General features: G+C 37.9%; 1 long non-coding RNA gene across 4 annotated transcripts; it reads left to right on the forward strand.

Moving 5' to 3' along the window:
* The first annotated feature begins 668 nt into the window (after positions 1 to 668).
* Positions 669 to 3563, forward strand: LOC114182495. Of its 4 annotated transcripts, none has more exons than XR_003604097.1 (6): positions 675 to 831; positions 1090 to 1151; positions 1908 to 2061; positions 2282 to 2351; positions 2515 to 2769; positions 3106 to 3563. It is a non-coding gene; the product is annotated as an uncharacterized LOC114182495 (long non-coding RNA). The 4 variants fall into 4 exon arrangements; XR_003604098.1 differs by lacking the exon at positions 1090 to 1151 and adding an exon at positions 1473 to 1617; XR_003604096.1 differs by lacking the exon at positions 1090 to 1151 and having other exon boundaries at positions 669 to 831.
* The last annotated feature ends 20229 nt before the right edge of the window (positions 3564 to 23792 follow it).

The raw sequence follows: 23792 nt of genomic DNA on the forward strand, positions 1-23792 counted from the left end.
GAAATCATGCAAACATTTTTCATGAATGTATCACCTTTTTTTTCTTTAAGAAAAAAGGATATTTATAGCAATTCCTCTACCAATGTCCTTTCTCCTTACACAAGAAACACTTAACCTCACTTTGGCAACATCATCTTCTTTTACATGAGAACAATTCTCAAATTTGATACTATTCGAGAAAGATGTTTCTAACCAATTTAACATCAGTGAGTAGCGAACACAACAACAAAATAGACATATCAAAATGTCTAATAAAAATAAATATAACAATATGACATATGAAAAATACTCCCACCTAGTATAATAGCAATTTTAAAGAAATCAATATTTCATTAAGTAAAAATATAATATAAATATCTTAAAATATATATGAATAAACACTGTAAAATCATTTCTCATATTCATTTTAAGAGAAATGTATCAAATACAATATTATTCAAAATAATAAACAATAATAACAAGTAGTGTCATGTTTGTCAAGTAGCTCCTACAGATATAATTTATTTAATCTCTACATTTCCTACACTAAAAAAAAAATTAATTTTTATTAGCATGTTTTTTTTGAGGTTATACTAAACCGCTAAAAAAGAATGTTATTTCTGTTATTTTATTCTAACCGCAACAAATTTATATCATTTAAATATTTTTAACTTTTTTTTTAAATGTAATTTGAATATTTCACGATCGGTTCTTTGTCTTGTGTATCGTCTTCTTCGTCTCCTTGCCTGGTTTTACATCTTGAGCTCATAAGTAATGGCCTCTCGCATGTTTATTCAATTTGTTGTCTAAAATTTTCAGAAGCTTCTGAAATTTCTACAACCATACAAAGAGGTATGTGATACTGTTATTTTTTCTTTCAAATTTCATGTGAGATTTCTCATCTTCCTCTGAAGCAACGTGACCTATTTGTTATTGTCTTCGTAAAACAGTAGTAATTTTCTTTTTTTTATTTAGTGTCATTGTTGTAACTTTCAATTCTATTGATTTTTTTTTATTTTGAAACAAAAAATCTAATCACGAATAAGCATGGGTTTACGGTGAGAAATTTTGCTACTGAAACCCTAATCAAGGCTAAGTATGGATTTGTAGTGAGAAATGCACCGTGCGTCGCCATACGCTACACCTAGACCTTAAATTTTGTCAGATCACAAGTAAGTTGTCAAATCCAACTACAACCTATATTGGATCGATGTATTATTGTGTGTATAATGTGTATTTTGGGGCCATTTGTGTTGTTTCTACATATTTTCAAAGAACACGCAGTCTTATGATGCTAGTTAAGCTTACTGAAAAATAAATGTATAATGTAGAAGAGAATGCTACTGGATAGTGTGAACTTGGTCAAATAGAGTCTCAATGTTTGTTTTTTTTACTCCATTATGTATTATGATTTTCTCGTTTGATCTCATAATACAACTGTCATTGATTTAATTTAAGCATAAATATATAACGTGAAGCTCTTTATATTGCAGTTTAATGATCATGGTTTACCTTAGTGCCTATTAGTTGACGTATACAACTTACATTATAATTTAAGGGCAACAAGATATAAAACAAGGATAATGTGCACCCAGAGCATGTGGATTTGTCTCTCAAGTGCAAACTATGAGAGCAGATGTGAGTCTTGTCTTAATAGACCCTTTTCCAGATTGAATACTTGTATACATTGTATGTTTTAATGGTTCTTTTATTCTTGAACTCAAAATTTGATTTACAAAATTCATTTAGATGGTGGGAAGTACTTCGTTATTGAATTTTATGCACTTTATTCCGTCTAAACTTTGAGGTAGAATCTTAGTAAGATAAGACAAGGACTAAGGAATCCATTTATATTATACATGTATGAGTGATTTATGTATGATGATGGTGTTTAATTTATCTATTAATAGTGATATGGTTTTGATTAGAGTTGGACCATCAGGGCTAGTGACAGCCAGGGAGTTGAGAAAAGAGGGTTACAGGGTGGTTGTGTTGGAGAAGAATCATGATGTTGGAGGGCAGTGGCTTTATCAGGCAAATGTGGAAGAAGAGGACCATTTAGGGAGAAAGCCTTTTCTAAAGGTGCATAACAATATCTATGAATCTATTTATCTCTAACACCCTATATCTATTTATCTCTAATACCCTGTATTATATCTAATAACACCCTGTATCTATTTATCTCTAACACCATGTATCTAGTCATTCATTTATTTCATACCAAAGAAAATATTAGATTATGTTCATATAATGCTAAGCTTAATCATAATTTTTCTTTGTTTTTGTCTATCTAATGCTCAAGAATGGATACATGGAAAAGAAAACAAATGCATAGTCACATATACAGGACTCCAGAACCATTCAATAATGAGGTATGTGCCTTATGTAATCTCTTTATTTTCAGTAATTTGATCAGAGCATGAACTTTGCATACTGAAACATGCCCATGTGCATTAGCTTAAAAGTGATAAATATTCTTGAACTTTCATATTTTATAAGTCTTAAACTTAACAGAGACATTTTTTCATGTAACAGATTGTGGTGGTGGTTGGAAATTCTTTGAATGGGCAAGGCATATCAATAGAGCTTGTGGAAGTAGCAAAGAAAGTCAACATGAGTTTCAGATCTCACTACAAGGCATATCAATAGATTTATTTTTGTCATCTTGTATCCTTGAATTGTATACAATGCATGAATCATTGTGACTTTTCTTCCCAAGTCACTTCAAGGAAATAGACTAACCGATAAGATTCTGAAAGTCATTCGTTTAAAGCAAGCTCTTGCCATTTTGTAAGTATACTAATACTAAACATATGTTGTTTGATGTTATGTTTCTGAAAATTAAGAAAATATTGCAGGAAGTGTTGTAAACATGTTTATGCAATTAGGAAATTATAGGTAAACCATTTTCTGAAGTTTATCATTTTCCACAATATATATTACTTTTGTTATGCTTTTGAATGAAAGAGAATACACTTTAATCTTTTATGTACTTTTCTTTGTATGCTAGAGATGATGGAAGTGTTTCTAATAAATATCTGTTATGTAGACCATAGAATAGTGTTTATGTATGAATGGTTGGATTACATACTTTTGATTCACTATTTTAATGGTTTGCAACCATAGGTGGTTGAATTATGAAGATCCTTTAGTCAACCAAGGTGCATAAGGTGCATGGACTAAGGAAGAGGACAAGTCCCTTTTACTTATTGTCCAAAATATGTGATAAGGAACTGAATATTGCTTCATCATTAAGCACAAATCAAGCAGGACTCCATTTCAATGATTGTCACTATTCCAAAAAGGCTTAAATCATTCCATGCTAAATAGTGAATGGAATGAGGAAGAAGATGTTCAATGTTCTGCGGTGACATATTTTGGTGATAACAATTGGTCGTGTGTGGCTTTTGTTTTAGAACGACAGAGGGGAACCTAGTGCTCAAATAAGTTGGTTAACTATTTAAATTGTGTTTGTAGTTGGAGTTTGAATAAGGGAGCTAATTATGTTGATTATATACATTTATACAGTGTACTCATGTATACATTTGTGTCACAAACAAATTCTTACTGATTTAGTTTTATCTTGAAACACAATGTTAGAGCCATGTTAAATTTGTCACTGTCATAATTGGATTATTTATGCATTATTTATATAATCCTAAAATTATTATATATTAGGGGTACAAATTTTTGAGATAACTAATTAAAGCTTGATTTTGTCTAATAATGCTATAGAAAAGAAAAAAAAGTGAATTATAAAGTTAGTCTAATAATTAATAAATATTTTTTGGAATTTTAAATTTTTTTAAAAATATTCAAATAATTTTTGACAATTTTTAATCGTAAAAAATAATGTATTTTGTGGCGGTTTTTAACCGTTAAAAAATAAAATATTTTGTGGCGGTTTTTAACCGATAAAATATGATGAAATATCATAAAATAAAAGTAAATTTTGTAGCGGTTTTTAACCGCTGTTTTTTTTTACAACAATACCATCTATTAAAATTTTCTTGTCAAAAACTGTTTTTGACATGCGTAATTTTGACGATTTTTAAAACTGTCAGAAATTTCATTTGTGGCAGTTTTTAACCGTTAAAACTTGTAATTTTAACCGTCACAAATATCTATTTTTTTGTAGTGCTAGATTGTCTAGGTAATTAGTGTTAATCCTTTTAATTACAAGTTCCCTATTAATCAGGTCCTCTCTTAAAATTAATAATTAAGATGTTTTAAATAAAATATATCTGATGCAAAATATTTTGAAACTATACAAAAATAAATTAGTATTTCTAAAACACTTAATTTCATCATATAAATTTATTAATATCTATATCATATAGATTAAATACTTGTATAATCGTATAATTAGTTACAATGAAATATATATAAATCTAATTTATGTATCATTCTCCTAATTAAATTAATCACCATTACTAATAATATTATAAAAAAAAAAAGCTGTTGCTAACGTGCAATTCATCGTAACATTAGGAATCAAATGAAAAAGTTTCCGAAACTTAAACTTTCATAAATTTCCAGTTCAATGAATATTATATTATTATTTGATGGTTATGTTTGACAAATACCACTCTCGTGTTCTACACCTACATCCATCGTTTAAGATATAATTAATAATAAATCATTACAAATTAAAATAATTAACTATATTAAATATAATAATATAATTCATATAACAGATTTTACAAAAAATAAAAATACTTTTTAAAATTACTATGCAATATTTTTCAATTCAATAAAGTCTCACATTCATATATATTTTTTTTAAAATTTATTATATGTTTAACACATAGATTTTCTGATAATTTAAATTTTTTTAGTTTAATTATATTTAAATTTTTAGCAACATTAAAATATAATTATTTAATTATTTAATTACTTTTTAACCTTTTTATTTGTGTGTATTAAATAAATTATTAAATAAACTTGTAGAATGTTTTTGGATATCTCATAATGTTGTTCTAATGGATTTATTGGGAACTAAATTGCAATTCAAGAGAGAGCTTCATTTTGAAAAAAACTTGGCATTTCTAAAAATAAGTCTCACTTAATTAATGTGTCTTTTAAGGTTGGTTTTAATTTATCTTATAGAAAACCACTCTGGCTATATCTTCCTTTTGTTTCTATCAAATAAAAACTAAATCCAATTTTTATTTCCATTCCAGTAACAAAATAAATTTTATTAAATCATATTTAAATTTTGATTTATCAATTTTTTAATTAAGTGTTACTTAATTAAACTTTTATTAATTATATATTTGGTGCTAACAAAAAATACAATAATATTCCACTTAAAAAAAATATTAATTAATTAAAATTAAACCTTTTAATTTAATCAATAATATTTTTTTCCTCTAGAGAAAACCAGAACATTCATTAGTCTGTGATCCATTATGTTGATTATAAAATCTGGCAATAAATGAACTCACTAATTTATTAATTAAGGTTGACATCTAACAACACGCCTTAACGGCTTAATAGTATGAAGTATTTTTACTTTAGAACCACCAGAAGATTAATATAATATTTTCTTACATATTTACATCTCTATGTTAATTCTAGGATATGGTATAACTATCAAAGTTTAATAAATTAACACATGATGAATGACTTAAGAAACTCATTCATAATACCTTGGACAAGGTCTTTATTTATATTGACTCAAACTCATTACCAAGAGTTGATGGATTTTTCTTGATTAATCATTAATCCCACAAGAATTTAGTCATACCCAATAATCATTTAACTAACATCAACATTAGATGTCTGATATCAAAATATAATAAATAACTTGTTAATTTCCATAAAAATCTCAAGTTTGAGGAAATTATATATTTCTTCAAAATAATTTCCTATTGAGAGTTCAAAGGTAATCTCAACCATAAAGAAATTCTCCTGTTCCTGCAAAAGAACAAATAAGATGAGTTAGGCACAAGCGTCACCTTACCATGTAGTCCGCTATCTCCTCAGTTGGCCTCTTCCCGGTTGATACATGTCAGCTTGAACCTAGGAGGGTTACCTGCAGAAGAGTCTCCGAAGCTCAAGTAAGTTAAAGCTCTCAAAAGGTCAAATCAGTGATTAATGAATGCGTACCTTTAATTATTAGGGTCCACGCGTATTTATAGAGCATTAATGATGTCTGATTACCTCATGGGTCGGGCCTTGACTTGGGCTCTTACTTGGGCCATGAGTGGGCCTGGGCCCTAACCCAGGCCCTTAAGACCTATTGAACGCGGGGGCTTCTATTTTCACTAAGTTTATTGGAGTTGTCAGCCTGGACTTTAATCTTATCGGGTCTGCTGGAGTAGCCGGCCTGGACTGGCTACCTACCTTGATGGCTTATATTGGTTACATGAGGTGTAGGTTATTCTTCTAGATGTATAGGTTAAAACCGGTACAAGTTAGGTTGAATACTTGGCTGCCTTGATATATGCATTGTTTACTTATTTGGTCGAGTTTGGCTAGGTGTGGTACACCAGTCCCCCAGCCTTGTCCGATATGAGTTGTCAGTCAAGGGTGATATGTGTTGGTATGCTAGCGGAACCGGCTAGGTGTGATACACCAGTCCCCCAGCCTTTAAGTGTGATGAACATTGTTAAGGCTAAAAAGTGGTAACCGTTTGAAGGTAGGTGAAGGGGTGTCAGGGGTCAAATCAAGAAGTTTTGGCGCCGTCGTTTTTAAAAGTTATATCTTTCGCAATGATGGTGTCGATTGGTCTGGGGTATTGCTTTGGCGGGAAGGGGTTTTCGTCGTTTGGGATCCTAGACTATAAATATAGGTTTCAAAACGGGTGAGGGGTTACTTGGTTCATTTGCGAGAGTTTTGAATTCAGAGTTCTTGTGCGCATCATACTATCCGACTAGTTCCCAAATTCAGCCGACATCTCCCCGTAAACACGAAAACAGGTATGTCTAGTAGCGATAGTATATCGTTATCTACGTCTAGTAGTAGTGAGAGTACGGAGTCAAAGAGAAGTAGGGATAGACAATTTGACAAAGAGGGTACAAGTTCTGGGGGCATGACAAGTGGGATTCCAATGGAGACGGTGAGGGAGGTTCGAGAAGATCCCCCTGAAGAGTTGGCAGAAAGCAACTGGCCGGCAAAAGGCGGCTATGGGTGGGCGACTGCCGACGTCCGCAATCAATCATCTTTGTTCCGGTGGTCTCGTCTACTGAACTCCTGGTTAAACTGCACACCTATCATCTCTAAGGGTGTCAGTGGGGACATCGTTTTCCTGGAGAGAGTTAGTGCTATCGACCGGGTATGTCATGGACAGGAGGGTGCTACCGAGAAGTTTTTCTACATGTATATGTGCCATTTTTCTCAACTTCATGTGCGGTTACTGTTAGACGGTTTCACTATGGGCGTATTGCGGGCATTGAATGTGGCACCTACACAGCTGCATCCGAATAGTTGGGCCTACTTGCAGGCTTTCCGCATCTTGTGCCAATCCTTATATTTGGAGCCCACTCCTTACGCTTTTTTGTATTTTTACGACACCAGACCCCGCCGGCCGGCTACTTGGCTATCTTTGATAAGTCGCCCCAGTATCAGCAGACTGGATGCATTTTCCCAGTCATTTAAGCATTTCAAGGACGGGTACTTCAAGGTTGTCGTTAAAGAAGGAGGCAAAGCTCATTTTTTGAACGCAGATGGGAGTACCAAATTCCCTTTTAGTTGGACAGGCAATCCTTCTCGGTATAAGAACATGGGGATGGATGAGTTATCGGCTGGTGATAAGGAGGTGGTGGAGATCTTGTTGAAGTTTGTTGATAAGTTGCCCACTAAGGGCCTAGTTAGAGTTTATAATTCGGTGCATCGGATAATAGATATCGAAGGTATCTGTTTATTACTTAAACTGTGTTAATAATTCTAAGTTGTTTTGATCCGAGTTGTAATGTATTATTGTAGGGCATATGGCGCAATCTGGAAAGAAAAACTTGGCGCTTTTCCAATCGCTGAGGAAGGGGATGGCGGCTAAGGCCAAGGCAACTGGGAAGACTGATGTTCCCAACTTGTAGGAGTCTGTGGTGGAGGTGCATGTGCATGGCGGGACGAAGAGGAAGGCTGAGTTGCCGCCTCGACACGGGAAGGGAAAAGACGTGAAGAAAGTAAGGGCAACCTTGCACGGAACGGGGTTGGCTAGCGGAGCAGGGTCGGCCAGTGGGGAGAAAGGGCCAGAATCTAGTTTGATCGAATTGCCAGAAATATCTATGAGGAAGGATATTTCAATTACCCTCCTAGATACCATTGTAAATTCTATTGACGGCATAGATGTGGACCATATTGTGAGGACAATGGTCGAGTTTGGAAGCAAGGCTTTAGTATTGAGCCGGCGTGTGGGGTCTCTATACAAGAGGGAAGTGAAGGAGGGTGGCCGGGAAAAGGTGGAGGAGTTGCAGAGGATGGTGGACAAGCTAGAGGAGGAAAAGGCTACGCTGGAGAAGGAGAAAGAGGTTGGCGACATGGAGGGTCCGCTGTTTGGATTCTGAGGAAAAATTGAATAAGAGAATAAGGGAATTGGAGGAAGATTATGACGATTTGAAGGATAAGTATGACGGAGCTGTTGGTGAGCTCGATGATCTGAAGAATAGCATCATACAGGAACACATTAACGGTTTTGAGAAAGGATTACGCCAAGCGGCATTTTTTCATAGGGAGGTGGATGTTACGGACGCGAAGTTTGATGTCAACAAGGATGTTATTGACGGGAGGCTTGTGAATGAAGATGAAGGCAGTGCTGGTGAGGAAGCGGAAGTAAGGGTGGAGGAGAAAGCGGCTGAAGAGGTTATTGAGGCGGTTGATGCTGGAGAGGTGGCAGCTGACGTGGCAGAATAGGACCTTAACTTTTATTGATTTGAAAATATTTGAGCCTATGTTTGTAATAACCGGTACATTATGTTACGTTGGTATACTTTGCGTTTATGTTTAATGCGATTAATGTTTTGTATGTTATTCTGTATGTCGAGTTTTGATAATATGTGATGTATGTGTGTCGCGATGGGTTGTATGTTAAGGGTGTTCGACCCAGGCCGCTTACTTGGGGTAAAGGTGGGGAACTTAAAAGAATTAAGTACAAGATAAAGGTGTTCGACCCAGGCCACTTACTTGGGGTAAGGGTGGGGAACTTAAACGAATTAAGCACAAGATAAGGGTGTTCGACCCAGGCCGTTTACTTGGGGTAAGGGTGGGGAGCTTAAACGAATTAAGCACAAGATAAGGGTGTTCGACCCAGGCCGCTTACTTGGGGTAAGGGTGGGGAGCTTAAACGAATTAAGCACAAGATAAGGGTGTTCGACCCAGGCCGCTTACTTGGGGTAAGGGTGAGGAACTTAAACGAATTAAGCACAAGATAAGAGTGTTCGACCCAGGCCGCTTACTTGGGGTAAGGGTGGGGAACTTAAAGGAATGTGAGAGAAAACACGTGGAAAAGTCGTACAGTTGAGAACCCTTTTTTTATTTATTGAATATGGGTGCCTCGTTAAAACCTCCCTGGCCAAAACCCTCCTTAGGGAAAAAAGACCAGGTGAGGAAAAAAAGTACACCCAGGGTTACAAGTATTTGGCTAAGTACAATATACATTTAACTGAAATAGAATTTGAGGTGGGACACATTCCAGGTGTTGGGTATTTCTTCCCCAAATAAGTGTTCAAGGCGATAAGCTCCTCCTCCCGCGTCTTCACGTATGCGGTATGGGCCATCCCAGTTAGCGGAGAATTTGTCATCCTTCTTTCTTGCACTGCTGGCCATTCTCCAGACTAAGTCCCCGATTGCGAATGATCGTGGACATAGGTTTGCGTTATATTTTCTGGCAGCTCTTCGTTTGGCAGCTAGATTGCGTATTTGGGCATTTTCTCTAAGTTCGGGTAAGAGGTCGAGATGGGTGGCCATGTTTTGGTGGTTGTGGGTTGGGTCGTATAGTTCTCGGCGTAGGGATGGTTCGCCAATTTCTACTGGTATCATGGCGTCTGCGCCGTAGACTAGGCTGAATGGGGATTTGTTTGTTGATGATTGAGGGGTGCATCTGTAAGCCCATAGTACTTCTACTAATTCTTCGGGCCATCGGCCTTTGGCAGTATCCAATCTCTTGCACAGTTCCACGAGGATAACTTTATTTGCCGCCTCTACTTGTCCATTGGTTTGTGGATGTTCTACAGAACTTGTGATGTGCTTGATGCCTAGTCCAGTGTAGAACTTGGCTAACTCTTTATCAATAAATTGTCGGCCATTGTCTGTGATGATGGTATGTGGCACACCATATCTGTATATAATGTCCTTCCACACAAATTGTTGAACTTACTAGGCCGTGATGGTAGTTAGCGGCTTGGCTTCTATCCATTTAGTGAAGTAATCGACAACTACAATTAGGAATTTTACCTGCCCCTTGCCGGGTGAAAAGGGACCGAGAATGTCCATTCCCCACTTAGCGAATGGCCATGGGGATAGTATGTGGTGTAACTGTTCTTGTTTCTGGTGAATAAGGTTGCCATGTTTCTGACATGGTTTGCACTTTCTGACATAATCCTGGCAATTTGCTTCTATGGTCGGCCAGAAATATCCGGCTCTAAGAACTCTAGTAGCCATGGTGCGTGCGCCGGAATGATAACCACAAATACCTTCGTGTAGCTCTTTGATAATATATTGCGCTTATTCTGCCGTGACACACTTAAGGAGGGGTTGATCATATCCGCGTTTGTAGAGGTCATCGCCTATCATGGTGTACCTGGCGGCCTTAGCCAGCCAAGTTTTGTCCGCATCTAGGGGGGTTGCCGGTTTTGAGGTACTGGATGTAGGGGGTGGTCCAGTTTTGGCTTTGGGAGGGGGTGACGTTGTCAGCTGGGGCGTGGGTTAAATTTTGACAAGTGTGTGTGATGGAAGGCGTGGATAGTGTTTGCTGTAGTAAGGATCGGTGACGGTTTTTTAACTTGGTGCTGGCTAATTTGGAGAGGATATCGACCCTGATGTTGTCGGTCCTTGGAATGTGTTCGATGCGGACTTGTTCGAAGGCGGATTGAATGACTGCACGGACCAGATGGTAGTACTGTAGAAGGATGGGATCTTTGATCTGGAACTCGTCATTTAGATGGCCTACAATGAGCTTGGAGTCGGTTTTGCACATTAATTTCTTGACGCCTACCTCACGGGCTAGGGAAAGACCGGCAAGGATGGCTTCGTATTCGGCTTGGTTATTTGACATTTTGAAGGCAAAGTGAAGGGATTTTTCAATGAGGATGTCGTTGGGGCATTCTAAGACGATGCCAGTGCCGACACCTCTTGGGTTTGAGGAACCATCTACATGAAGCGTCCACTAGTCCTCTATGGGTGTTTGTTGTAGGTCGTTGACGAAGTCTAAGAGACACTAGGCTTTGATGGGGCCATGAGGTTCATAACGGATGTTGAATTCTGACAGTTCGACGACCCATGATGACATGCGTCCGGCTAGATCTGGTTTTTGTAATATTTTTTGGATTGAGTAGTCAGTTTTAACTGTTATGGTGTGGTTTTGGAAATATGGGCGTAGGCGGCGTGCTGCGTGGACCAAAGATAGGGCCAGCTTTTCTACCATCTGATATCTGGTTTCAGGATCTTGCAGTGTTCTACTCACAAAATATACAGGATGTTGTGTGCCTTCTACTTCTTGGACAAGTGTGACGCTGACAGTATAGTCGGTGGTTGTGATGTATACAAGTAGGGGTTGATGAGTGTCCGGCTTGTGGAGGATAGGTGGGGAGGTTAGGGTTGTTTTCAGTTTTTGGAAAATTTGTTCACAATCATCAGTCCACGTGAATCGGGTGGATTTCTTTAGGAGTTGTATTATGGGTTGGGTTTGTTCAGCTAGTTTGGGTAGGAAGCGGGAGATGGCTGTGAGACGACTAATGAGACATTGGACCTCCTTAATAGTAGTGGGGCTGCGCATTTCGATGATGGCCTTGCATTTTTCAGGGTTGGCCTCTATGCCGCGCTGGGTTAACATAAAACCAAGGAATTTACCCCGGTCAAAGCCGAATACACACTTGTCAGGGTTGAGGCGAAGGTTGTATTGGCGTAGTGCAGAGAAGACTGCTGACAGGTCCTCGACATGTTGGCGATGACTTGGAGACTTGACAACCATATCGTCGTCGTATACTTCGACACAGTGCCCCATTAGGTGGCTGAAAACCTTGTCCATCAGCCGTTAGTAAGTTGCTACGGCGTTTTTGAGGCCAAAGGGCATGACTCTATAGAAGTAATTGGCATCGTCCGTGATGAAGGTGGTTTTGTGCATGTCTGATGAGGCCATGGGGATTTGGTTATATCTGGAATATGCATCCAAAAAGCTAAGCACCTTGTTCCTTGCCGCGCCGTCCACGAGTCGATGGATGTTGGGTAAGGGGTAAGCATCACGAGGGCAAGCCTTGTTTAGGTCCGTGTAATCTACACACATCCGCCATTTGTCATTGGCTTTCTTCACCAAGACAACGTTAGAAAGCCAAGTGGTGTACTGAGCTTCTTCTATAAATCCTGCGCATAGTAACTTGTTGGCTTCAACCTTGGCTGCTTGTCGACGTTCTTCGCCAAGCTTGCGTTTTTTCTGGGATACATAGCGGACTTCTTTATAAATGGATAGTTTGTGGGATGCCACTTGGGGGTCCACTCCAGGGAGGTCGGCGGTTGACCAGGCGAAAAGATCGGTGTTGTTGATGAGGATGAGTGTGATGGTGGCACGCTCGTCAGAGTTTAAACCGGTGCCTAGGTTAATAGAGTGACCATTAGGAAGCTCTAGAGGGGAGGTGTCCTCAACTGGTTCAAGGCGAACATCCCGACCTATTCTGGGGTCAAGATCTTCGCCGGATAGGGCTATGCTGGAGCCAGGGGGTCGTTTGATGTGGTTGGTTTGTTGGATTGGGAGTTGTGGTCGCAAGCTGGCCATGTAGCATTCGCGTGCCAAGCGCTGGTCGCAGTGGATGGTAAGAATGTCGCCGGACGGGGCAGGGAACTTCATGGCCAAGTGAGGGGTGGAAACGACGATGCCAAGGGTATTGAGGGAAGGACGGCTCAGGAGGATGTTGTAGGATGTTGGCGCGTCGACAATAAGGAAGCAGATTGGGATGGTTTTAGTTTAGGTCCCCTCCCGAAAGACGGTGTGGAGGTCAATGTAGCCCCGAGTGGATACCTGTTCACCAGAAAAGCCACATATTGGCTCGTCATATGGGACCATGACGGTGTTAGGAAGTTGGAGTTTTTGGTAGGTGGCCCAGTAGAGGATATCAACGGAGCTGCCTTGATCAACGAGGACTTTCTTAACAGTGTAATTTTCGATTTCAACAGTGATAACCATGGGGTCATCTTGTTGATGGTCGAGGCCGTGAAAGTCATCATCTATGAAGATGATAGGAGGCATACGACGTCTGTGGTGGGAATGGGTGATGTGGTTGATGGATTGGATATGGCGGAGGTGTCTTTTTCTGACAGAAGAAGTGGATCCTCCGCTAGCGAAGCCATCAGAGATAGTGTTAATGGTGCCACGTAGGGGAGGGTCAGCAGGGGTGATGTCGGTGCGAGCCGGCTCCAGTTCTTGACTGGTGGGTTGGGCGGGGCGTCTGTCGTGACGAGAGTCATGTGGAGGACGTCTGTGATCGGATCGAGGGGGTGGCGGGATCGAGAGGAGGAGGAATGGTCGTCTCTATGGATGAAGTGGCGAAAGTGGCCAACACGGACCAGTTCTTCTATTTTATCCTGGAGTGCTTTGCATTCTTCTATAGTGTGACCATGGTTGCGGTGGTAGCAGCAATATTTGGTCATATCGACGTTGGGAGGTGTGGTTGTCTTGCGTGGTGAAGGGATTAGATCAGCTTGTAGGGCCTCGTCGAGGATGCGGGAGCGGGCTACGGTAAGAGGGGCGTATCTGGTGAAGCGAGGTTGGCGGGGCTCGCGTGGGCGGGTATCAGGATGTGGGTTAGGTTGTGGGGTGGGGTTGGCGGTGGTGGCTGCATATTCGTTGCAGAATTTGGTGTGGAGGGTTTGCATTTCCTCCATGCAAACATAGTCAGTTGCACGTAACTTGAGCTCGTGCATGGAGGCAGGTGGGTGGAGATAGACGTTGTTGGCGAAGGGGTCGGGTTGTAAAGTAAGGGCCATGCACTGGAGGATCATCTCCTGATTGAGCTGTGGTGTACGAAGAGCTGCCTTACTGAAGCGATCTATGAACGCTCTGAGTGGTTCGCTTTGTTCTTGTCTGATGCCCAGGAGGGAGATGGTGGTAGTTTGGTGCGGCGGGCTGCCAGCGAAATGGGTGGAGAACATGTGGGAGAGGACGTCGAAACTGTCGATGGAGTAAGGCGAAAGGGTTGTGAACCATTCTAGGGTAGGGCCCTTGAGGGTGGTGGGGAAGGCTTTGCAAAAGACTGCATCTTGGGACGTGTACAGGGCGACATGGGTGATGTAGACTTTAAGGTGCTCGTCAGGGTCGGTTTCGCCAATATAGCGGTCCAGGGTGAAAGGTTCCCACTGGGTCGGAAGAGGGGTGTTGGCGATAAAGTCAGTGAAGGGGTGACGGCGTCTGGACTGGTGGGGAGGGAGTAGGTGAGGTGGGATGGGATGGTTGATCATAGCGGGGAAGGTGGAGGTGAGGTTGTGAGGGGGGATGTGGGTTGTCGGAAGGTATTGTGGGTTGTATGGTGGAACATGTGTGGTGTGTAGGGTGGTGGGTATGTTGTAGGGGATCTGGGTGGTAGGGAGGGTAGCGGCAGGGGTTGGGGGTGCGGTGAGCCCTGGTTGAGTAGATGGGAAGTGAGGGGGATGGGTAAAAGGGATGGATGTTTGTTGAATGGTGGTGAAGCTGTGAGGAGTGGGGTTGTACTCATTTTCTTCCTCTGTGGGCTGGAAGGTCGGAGACCTCGCAGCTTCAGAGGTTTCCTTGGCTTTTCCCTTCTGATTGGGATCAGCTTCGATCTTTCGCCTCAGGCGAGAGTTCTCTTGTCGTAGCGCCTCCATCTCGTCAGCGCTGCGTTTCTTCAAATCTACGAGTTCTTGTTGCATCTTTGCTTGGCCGTCGAGGATGGTGGCCATATCAGGGGTGATGTCAGGAGGTCCAAAGGGACCAGCATCCGCTTGCTTGTTCACTCCAACTTTGCTACGGGTGGAAACCATCTTCAGAGAAAAACGGGTACTAAAGGTGTTCGTCTTGTGCCCCACGGTGGGCGCCAATTGTTCCTCAGAATCCAAACAGCGGACCCTCCAAACAGCGGGTACTAAAGCCTTGCTTCCAAACTCGACCATTGTCCTCACAATATGGTCCACATCCATGCCGTCAATAGAATTTACAATGGTATCTAGGAGGGTAATTGAAATATCCTTCCTCATAGATATTTCCGGCAATTCGATCAAACCAGAATTCGGCCCTTTCTCCCCACTGGCCGACCCTGCTCCGCTAGCTGACCCCGTTTCGAGCAAGGCCGCCCTTACTTTCTTCACGTCTTTTCCCTTCCCGTGTCGAGGCGGCAACTTAGCCTTCCTCTTCGTCCCGCCGTGCACATGCACCTCCACCACAGACTCCTGCAAGTTGGGAACATCAGTCTTCCCAGTTGCCTTGGCCTTAGCGGCCATCTCCTTCCTCAGCGATTGGAAAAGCGCCAAGTTTTTCTTTCCAGATTGCGCCATATGCCCTACAATAATACATTACAACTCGGATCAAAACAACTTAGAATTATTAACACAGTTTAAGTAATAAACAGATACCTTCGATATCTATTATCCGATGCACCGAATTATAAACTCTAACTAGGCCCTTAGTGGGCAACTTGTCAACAAACTTCAACAAGATCTCCACCACCTCCTTATCACCAGCCGATAACTCATCCATCCCCATATCCTTATACCGAGAAGGATTGCGTGTCCAACTAAAAGGGAATTTGGTACTCCCATTTGCTTTCAAAAAATGAGCTTTGCCTCCTTCTTTAACGACAACCTTGAAGTACCCGTTCTTGAAATGCTTGAAAGACTGGGAAAATGCATCCAGTCTGCTGATACTGGGGCGACTTATCAAAGATAGCCAAGTAGCCGGCCGACAGGGTCTGGTGTCGTAAATATACAAAAAAGCGTAAGGAGTGGGCTCCAAATATAAGGATTGGCACAAGATGCGGAAAGCCTGCAAGTAGGCCCAACTATTCGGATGCAGCTGCGTAAGTGCCACATTTAGTGCCCACAATACGCCCATAGAGAAACCGTCTAACGGTAACCGCATATGAAGTTGAGAAAAAAGGCACATATACATGTAGAAAAACTTCTCGGTAGCACCCTCCTGTCCATGACATTCCCGGTCGATAACACTAACTCTCTCTAGGGAAACGATGTCCCCACTGACGCCCTTGGAGATGACAGGTGTGCATTTTAACCAGGAGTTCAGTAGACGAGACCACCGAAACAAAGATGATTGGTTGCGGACGTCGGCAGCCGCCACCCATAGCCGCCTTTTGCCGGCCAGTTGCTTTCTACCAACTCTTCAGGGGAATCTTCTCGAACCTCCTTCACTGTCTCCATTGGAATCCCACTTGTCATGCCCCCAGAACTTGTACCCTCTTCGTCAAATTGTCTACGCCTACTTCTCTCCGACTCCGTACTCTCACTACTACTAGACGTAGATAACGATATACTAGCGCTACTAGACATACCTGTTTTCGTGTTTACGGGGAGATGTCGGCTGAATTTGGGAACTAGTTGGACAATATGATGCGCACAAGAACTCTGAATTCAAAACTCTCGCAAATGAACCAAGTAACCCCTCACCCGTTTTGAAACCTATATTTATAGTCCAGGATCCCAAACGACGAAAACCCCTTCCCGCCAAAACAATACCCTAGACCAATCGACACCATCATTGCGAAAGATATAACTTTTAAAAACGACGGCGCCAAAACTTCTTGATTTGACCCCTGACACCCCTTCACCTACCTTCAGACGGTTACCACTTTTTAGCCTTAACAATGTTCATCACACTTAAAGGCTGGGGGACTGGTGTATCACACCTAGCCGGTTCTGCTAGCATACCAACACATATCACCCTTGACCGACAACTCATATCGGACAAGGCTGGGGGACTGGTGTACCACACCTAGCCAAACTCGACCAAATAAGTAAACAATGCATATATCAAGGCAACCAAGTATTCGGCCTAACTTGTACCGGTTTTAACCTATACATCTAGAAGAATAACATACACCTCATGTAACCAATATAAGCCATCAAGGTAGGTAGTCGGTCCAGGCCGGCTACTCCAGCAAACCCGATAAGATTAAAGTCCAGGCCGACAACTCCAATAAACTTAGTGAAAATAGAAGCCCCCGCGTTCAATAGGTCTTAAGGGCCTGGGTTAGGGCCCAGGCCCACTCATGGCCCAAGCTAGAGCCCATGTCAAGGCCCGGCCCATGAGGTAATCAGACATCATTAATGCTCTATAAATACGTGTGGACCCCAATAATTAAAGGTACGCATTCATTAATCACTGATTTGACCTTCTAAGAGCTTTGACTTACTTGAGCTTCGGAGACTCTTCTGCAGGTAACCCCTCCTGGGTTCAAACTGACATGTATCAACCGGGAAGATGGATATGGATTTTAATGAGGATGGTGAAGGCAAAATTTGTATACCACCAAATCTTTTAATTCAAGAATATGAAACACCTTTACTTTCTTTAGTCAACTTTGTTTATCCTGGTCTATTGGAAAAAAAATCATGAATACAAGTTTCTTTGATTATGGTGCAATGCTTTGTCAAAAAATTGACTCTGTTGAAAAGGTAAAAGATTTCATTTTATCTTCAATACCTGGTGAAGAACAAACTTATTTAAGTTCATACACTCCTTACTAATCTAATGAAGATCAATAAATTCAAGTTGAGTGGTTTACTATAGAGTTTCGTAGTGATATTAAATGCTTAGAGTTTTCCAATCATAAAATTAAATTGAAATTTGGTGTACCTATCATGCTTTTAAGAAACATTGATGAAACAAATGGTCTTTGCAATGGTACAAGGTTGCAAGTCAATGATTTGAGAAAGAATATTATTTATACTACAATAATAACAAACAAAAAAGTTGGTGATAAATATTCATGCCAAGAATGAACTTGCCTCCTTCTGATCCAAGCATCCCTTTTTAAGTTTCAAAGGAGATAATTTCCTATATGTTTATGTTTTGCAATGATAACAAAAAGAAGTCAAGGGAAAACTCTATATAAAGTTGGACTTTATCTTTCTCACCTTGTATTCACACATGGACAACTATACATAGTAATTTCTAGAGTGAACACCAAACAAGGTTTGAAAATACTAATTTTGGATGAAGATAAAAATTTAACACTACAACTACAAATGTGGTTTACAAAGTGATAAAGGACTATCTCTTAAACTTCAAGTGGTATGAACTTGAGGACAAATTCTCTTCAAGAAGGAGGGAATGATAAATGACTATCTCCTATACATATATAAGAAGAACTTAAGGTAGAACATTTGCAATTCAAAATATCTATGACAAGGTCAAAGATAAAAACACGTCTCCTTGAAGCTTATAATGTTCCACGAAGGAGGAAACTTAAAGAACATGAAGATCATGAACACATTTGAAGAATAGTTATTACAAAAATTAATTTGTTTCAATGTTTTTGTGTTTTGGGCTTTCTTTTAGAAATTAATTTATGTTTTTGGTCTTGGGCTTTCTTTTAGATTTTCTTAAACATATGTGCCTATAAATAGAGGTACCAAAAACTAATGTAAACACTTTTAAGTCATATTATATGCATTTGCATTATTTGAGAGAGGATTCTCTTGGTTCTTAGATTAGAGCTTTGATTTTATCAAAGATTAACATCTTTGTGGCGAATCTTCACTTTACTTATCAATTTGTTAGATTGTAGCGTCCTTCATCCCTATCTTATTTCGCATTCTTCTCTGATTTATTTTTGTTATGCCTCTTGAGGATTCAAATTCATAATTTTTTCCTGGATAAGATTGTATCATTTAGTATCTAGAGCAAAGTTCTAGTTTGAATTTCCCATCCCATCTTATTTTTTTGTCATGTGAAATATAAAAAAACTACAATTTTTTAATGTATGTGTTTTGTGCTTTGTTTTGAAATTTTGTTTATTTTATTATTCTTAGAATTTTGGAAGGAGTAAAACCCCTGAGGTTTTATCCAATTCCATTGAGTTTTTAATTTATCTTGTTTTTCGTGTTCTTCATTTAAATTGTGTATTTCTACATTTAATTTGTGGAAATTATTTGTTTTTGTGTTTTTCTATCAATCGTAGTCCCAATTAACTACTTACAAGTGCAATTACATTGACTTATCAAATTGTTTATTTTTATATGTTTATGTGTTGAACTACAAAATTGAAAAGAAAAGAAATAATAGTGGATCAAAGTCAATAGGAAACAAATATATATTGAAAGAAAAGAAGAAGAAAAAAAGGGAAAGTAATGATCCAATGGAAAGAAAAGAGTTTAACACAAATATTTGCTACATTTTTATTTGTGCTTTATTGATATATTGTATTGCAATAAGACTTTTTGTTAGAGTCTTTGCGTTGTCTCCTTTAACTCTCTTTGGTAATCTTATTATTTTCTAATTTTATTGTTTTATGTCTTTTAAAATTCCTTGATGTTTTGTCTAGATTTTTGTTTTTGTTTGACCTCTTGAGTCAACATTTAGATCTCGTAACATTTTTCACATTATTTGTTTACTCTTTGCTTAAGCTACCAGAGTTTTATGCCAAGCGCTAAAGGAAATTGAATGGTAAAAGGCAAGAGAGTACACTCGAGAAAAAACTTACAAAGTGTGAAACACAAGTGAAGTTTTTGAATGAAAACACTTAGAAAAGTGATAAGGTTTTAAATATATTATTGTTATTTTGCTAACCTTTCTTGTATGATCTAGTAATAAGGAGCAATTCCTCATAAGCCAATAAAGACATTCTTCTAAAGGTGGTTTTACATATGATTTTACCTATCTTAGTCCTCATAGAGATCCATTTGTTAAAGAATGTGAAAGTGGGAGAATGACACATAGTACTATAGTTTTGAAAAATAAAAGGGAACAATAGCGATTCTAGGAAGTCTCACTGAAGATATCAGAGTTGCCTCATTTGGGTTTGGCTTTGGAGGAGGATGTCAATGCCTTGGTGTCCAAAATTATTAAGTTGAATGGCAAGATTGGTAGACTTAAAAGGAAGTTCAAATCTGACAAAAAATCATTGCCAAGGACAAGGCACTAAGATGTTCCAAATGTAAAGGTTATGGGCATGAAAATCATCAATGTCCTAATTGGAATGCAAGTTTTCTAACAAATAAAGATCTTAAGAACTACACCCTATATTTGAAAAGAAAGGAAGAAATGACATTGAAAAGATTAGAGAAGCTAGAAGAATCAAGACCAGAGCAAAAGAAGAAACAAGCACTAAGAGAAAAAGAAGAAAAAGAAACTTGAGAAAGATAGGAGAAATAAAAGAGAGAAAAAGAAACTCGAGAAAGAGAGGAGAAAGAAAAAAGAGAAAAAGAAAAAAGAGAAAGAAAAGATAGAAAAAGAATAAAAGACTAGAAAAATAGAGGAGGAAGAAAGGAGAGAAAAAGATAAATAAATAAGAGAGCATTCTAAATTTTCATTGAAAACTAGAAAACGAGAGGAGGAAGAAAATAGAGAAAAATAGAAAGAAATAAGAGAGCATTCTGAATTGTCATTGAAATAAAGTATTAACTTTCCTTTTGTTGTTTTATTACCTAGGGAAGAATTATTCATCAAAGAGTAATGACATCAACAATGGGAAGAAGAAAGGATACCACAAAGCAACAATGGGATCATCAATATGTAATGATACTTGTGAGGACGATCAATATGAGACTCTTCCCGCTGAGTTAGTAAGCGAGAATAAAATTTACCCATTATCCATTACCCACAAATACATGTTTAAAGTATCCATTAACTATCCATAGTAGAATTTATTCGCGAATACCTATAAATAGGAATATTTTTACCATTTCTACTTTGAAAATTATTGACTTCAGGTATGTACCAAAACATTTATTCAACTTTTTTGTGTGTGTGAAGTGAACCTTTCATCGTATTATATAAATAAAAATCTTAATTATTATGTTAAATTTTGATTCACTTAATAGTTAATTTTTCATAACCATAATAATTTTGAAAAGTTTATTAATTATTATGTTGAGTCTCAAACTAGCTTGATAAATTAAAATTTATGTTTTCATGATAATAAAAAAAATTATGATGTTGAGTCTCATGAGCTACTAATTATCATGTTAAGTTTCAGATTTATTTGATAATTAAAATTTTCGTAATAATTATTAAAATTATTAATTATCATGTCAAGTCTCGAATTGATTTGATGATTAAAATTTTCATTTAAGAAAATATCTAAACAAATATTAAAATTTTAAAACTAAAAAATGTTAACAAAACGATTTTTTTTTAAAACTATGCAAACTTTGATTTTCTATATAGAATGAAAATACGTAGGATTAAAGTCGATTCTTGTCAAGTTCAAATAAAAATTTCAAAAATATTTTCTATTTTATTTCGTATATGTTCTTTTGTAGGGATGGTAAAACGGGCCAACCTGTCTCGTTTTGACCCGACCCGTTATTGACCGCCTAAAACAAGTCAGGTCGGGTTGGCCCGTTACCTGAAAACGGGTTGAATAATAGAACCCATCCCATAATCGGGCGGGTTGATGGGCTGATGGGCTGGCCCACCATTTTTTATTTTTTCTTGTTTATTTTTTTTTTAGTTTCTGACCATAGAGAGAATGGAGATGGAGTAAGTGCATTGTGCAAGGATTTTCACAAAGAAAGGTTGAGAACGAGAAGCAACACAACTTGTAAAAGAGAAGAAAATGAACACCAAAGAAATTCCAAAATCTCAATCCAAACAAACATCAATACGTAAAAAATCAATATGTAAAAACCTGCAATCTAAAAAATCTCAATCTGCAAAATTTCCAATCTATAAAATCCCTAATGCAGAAAACCCCAATTAGTAGAAATTCAAACCCTACAATACATCACAACTAGAACTCAACCCCCAGAAATCAACAACCTTTCGTAGTGGGAAAAAGGGAACAAGGGTTCTCTAAGTGGGAAGGAAGGAAGTGTGATGGAAGGGAAGTGCGGTGATTGCTGTCGCGCGTCTCCTGTCACGATCTCGTTCTCCCTTGCGTTGAGGAGGTGGTTGTTATCGATGTGCCCTTCCTTTCCTGATCTTGCTCTCCATCGTGTTGCATGGTGCCGCAATGGTGGTTGTTGCTTACAACGGTGGTTGTTGCTTACAATGGTGGTTGTTGCTTACAACAGTGGTTGCTTCTCGTAGTGGTGGTCGCTGCTCGTAGTGGGTGTTTGTTGTATGTGGAGGCAGGTTCGCTTTTTCGCTGGTGGTGGTAGGGATGGCAATAGGGCGGGGCGGGGACATGTTTCGCTATCTCATACCCATACTCATCCCCATCCCCACCGGATAACGGGTATAATCTCGTACTCATACCCGTGCTCGTTTTCTAACTACTTCAATATTAATTTTTATAAAAGATAAAAAAATTACGGTAAAGAAAACATAATATTATCAAATATTCAATATTAGAAGGATGATTGTTTCTTCCATATCAAATACTTTGAAATAAATTATAATTGTTTACATTTTAAATTAAAATACCAAATAAAATTTCATGAGAACCAAAACATTTATTAAATTTGCAAACTACAAACATTAATGAAACTTAGTTGATAAAATTAAAAAATATTTAAAAAATATAAAAGAAAAAAAAATATTCAAATTAAAAAATATTTTAAATGTTTGTTTACTTCAATTTTTTTAAATTCTAATGAATCTCTTTTTTATACACTAATAAAAGTTATAATAAATCACTTGATCAAAATGACACAAAGAACAAATAACAAACATAATAATAAAATTTTGATATAAATTTTGTATCTTTTAAACTCCAATATATGTTGAATAGTGACAAAAAATATTCATGACAATTACATTAAACTTTTATATTGTAGTAAATAAAAGTTATTTATAAAGTGAAAAAATTATAGTACGATTGATAATAATTAGAAAATAAAAAATAATTAGATAGAATATATCGAAATATTATTCTAATGATGAAAATAAACAATAAATAAAAATATTAATAAGTTAACAAATGTGTGTCTTAGAAATAATTTGAGAGACTATTGAAAGAGATCGCACAAAGGAAATCAAATGTATAATTAAGGGTATAATAAGATAAAAAAATACCTTAGAGATCTAAGAAAAGTTTTCAAATATTAACATACATACTCAATGTTTGAAAAATAACAAAAATTATTTTAATGAAACAAAAGAGTTCTTTAAATTAAACAAAAATTAATAATAATAAGTAAAGATTTTTTTTATATTACCTTAAATTGAGAGTATTAAACATTCTCATGTGAAAGGAAAATATATAATAAATAAAAATATTAAAAAATAATAGAAATATTCAAATGTGAGGCATAAACAATTTTTAATTGACATACATCATTTTAACATAATTACATAAAGGTTATGATAAGATAAAAAATATATTGGAGATGCGAATGCGTTTCATGACAAACCAAATAATTAGAAGAAATAAAAAATAGAAAGTATATATATATATATATATATATATATATATATATATATATATATATATATATATATATGATTACTTAATTAATTATGAATATTTTAATAATTTAAACAAGGACGAAGATATGGCGGGGACGGGTATTATGACGGGGATATGTATATC

Source organism: Vigna unguiculata, chromosome 4, assembly GCF_004118075.2.
Source record: "Vigna unguiculata cultivar IT97K-499-35 chromosome 4, ASM411807v1, whole genome shotgun sequence".
Lineage (NCBI taxonomy): Eukaryota > Viridiplantae > Streptophyta > Magnoliopsida > Fabales > Fabaceae > Vigna > Vigna unguiculata.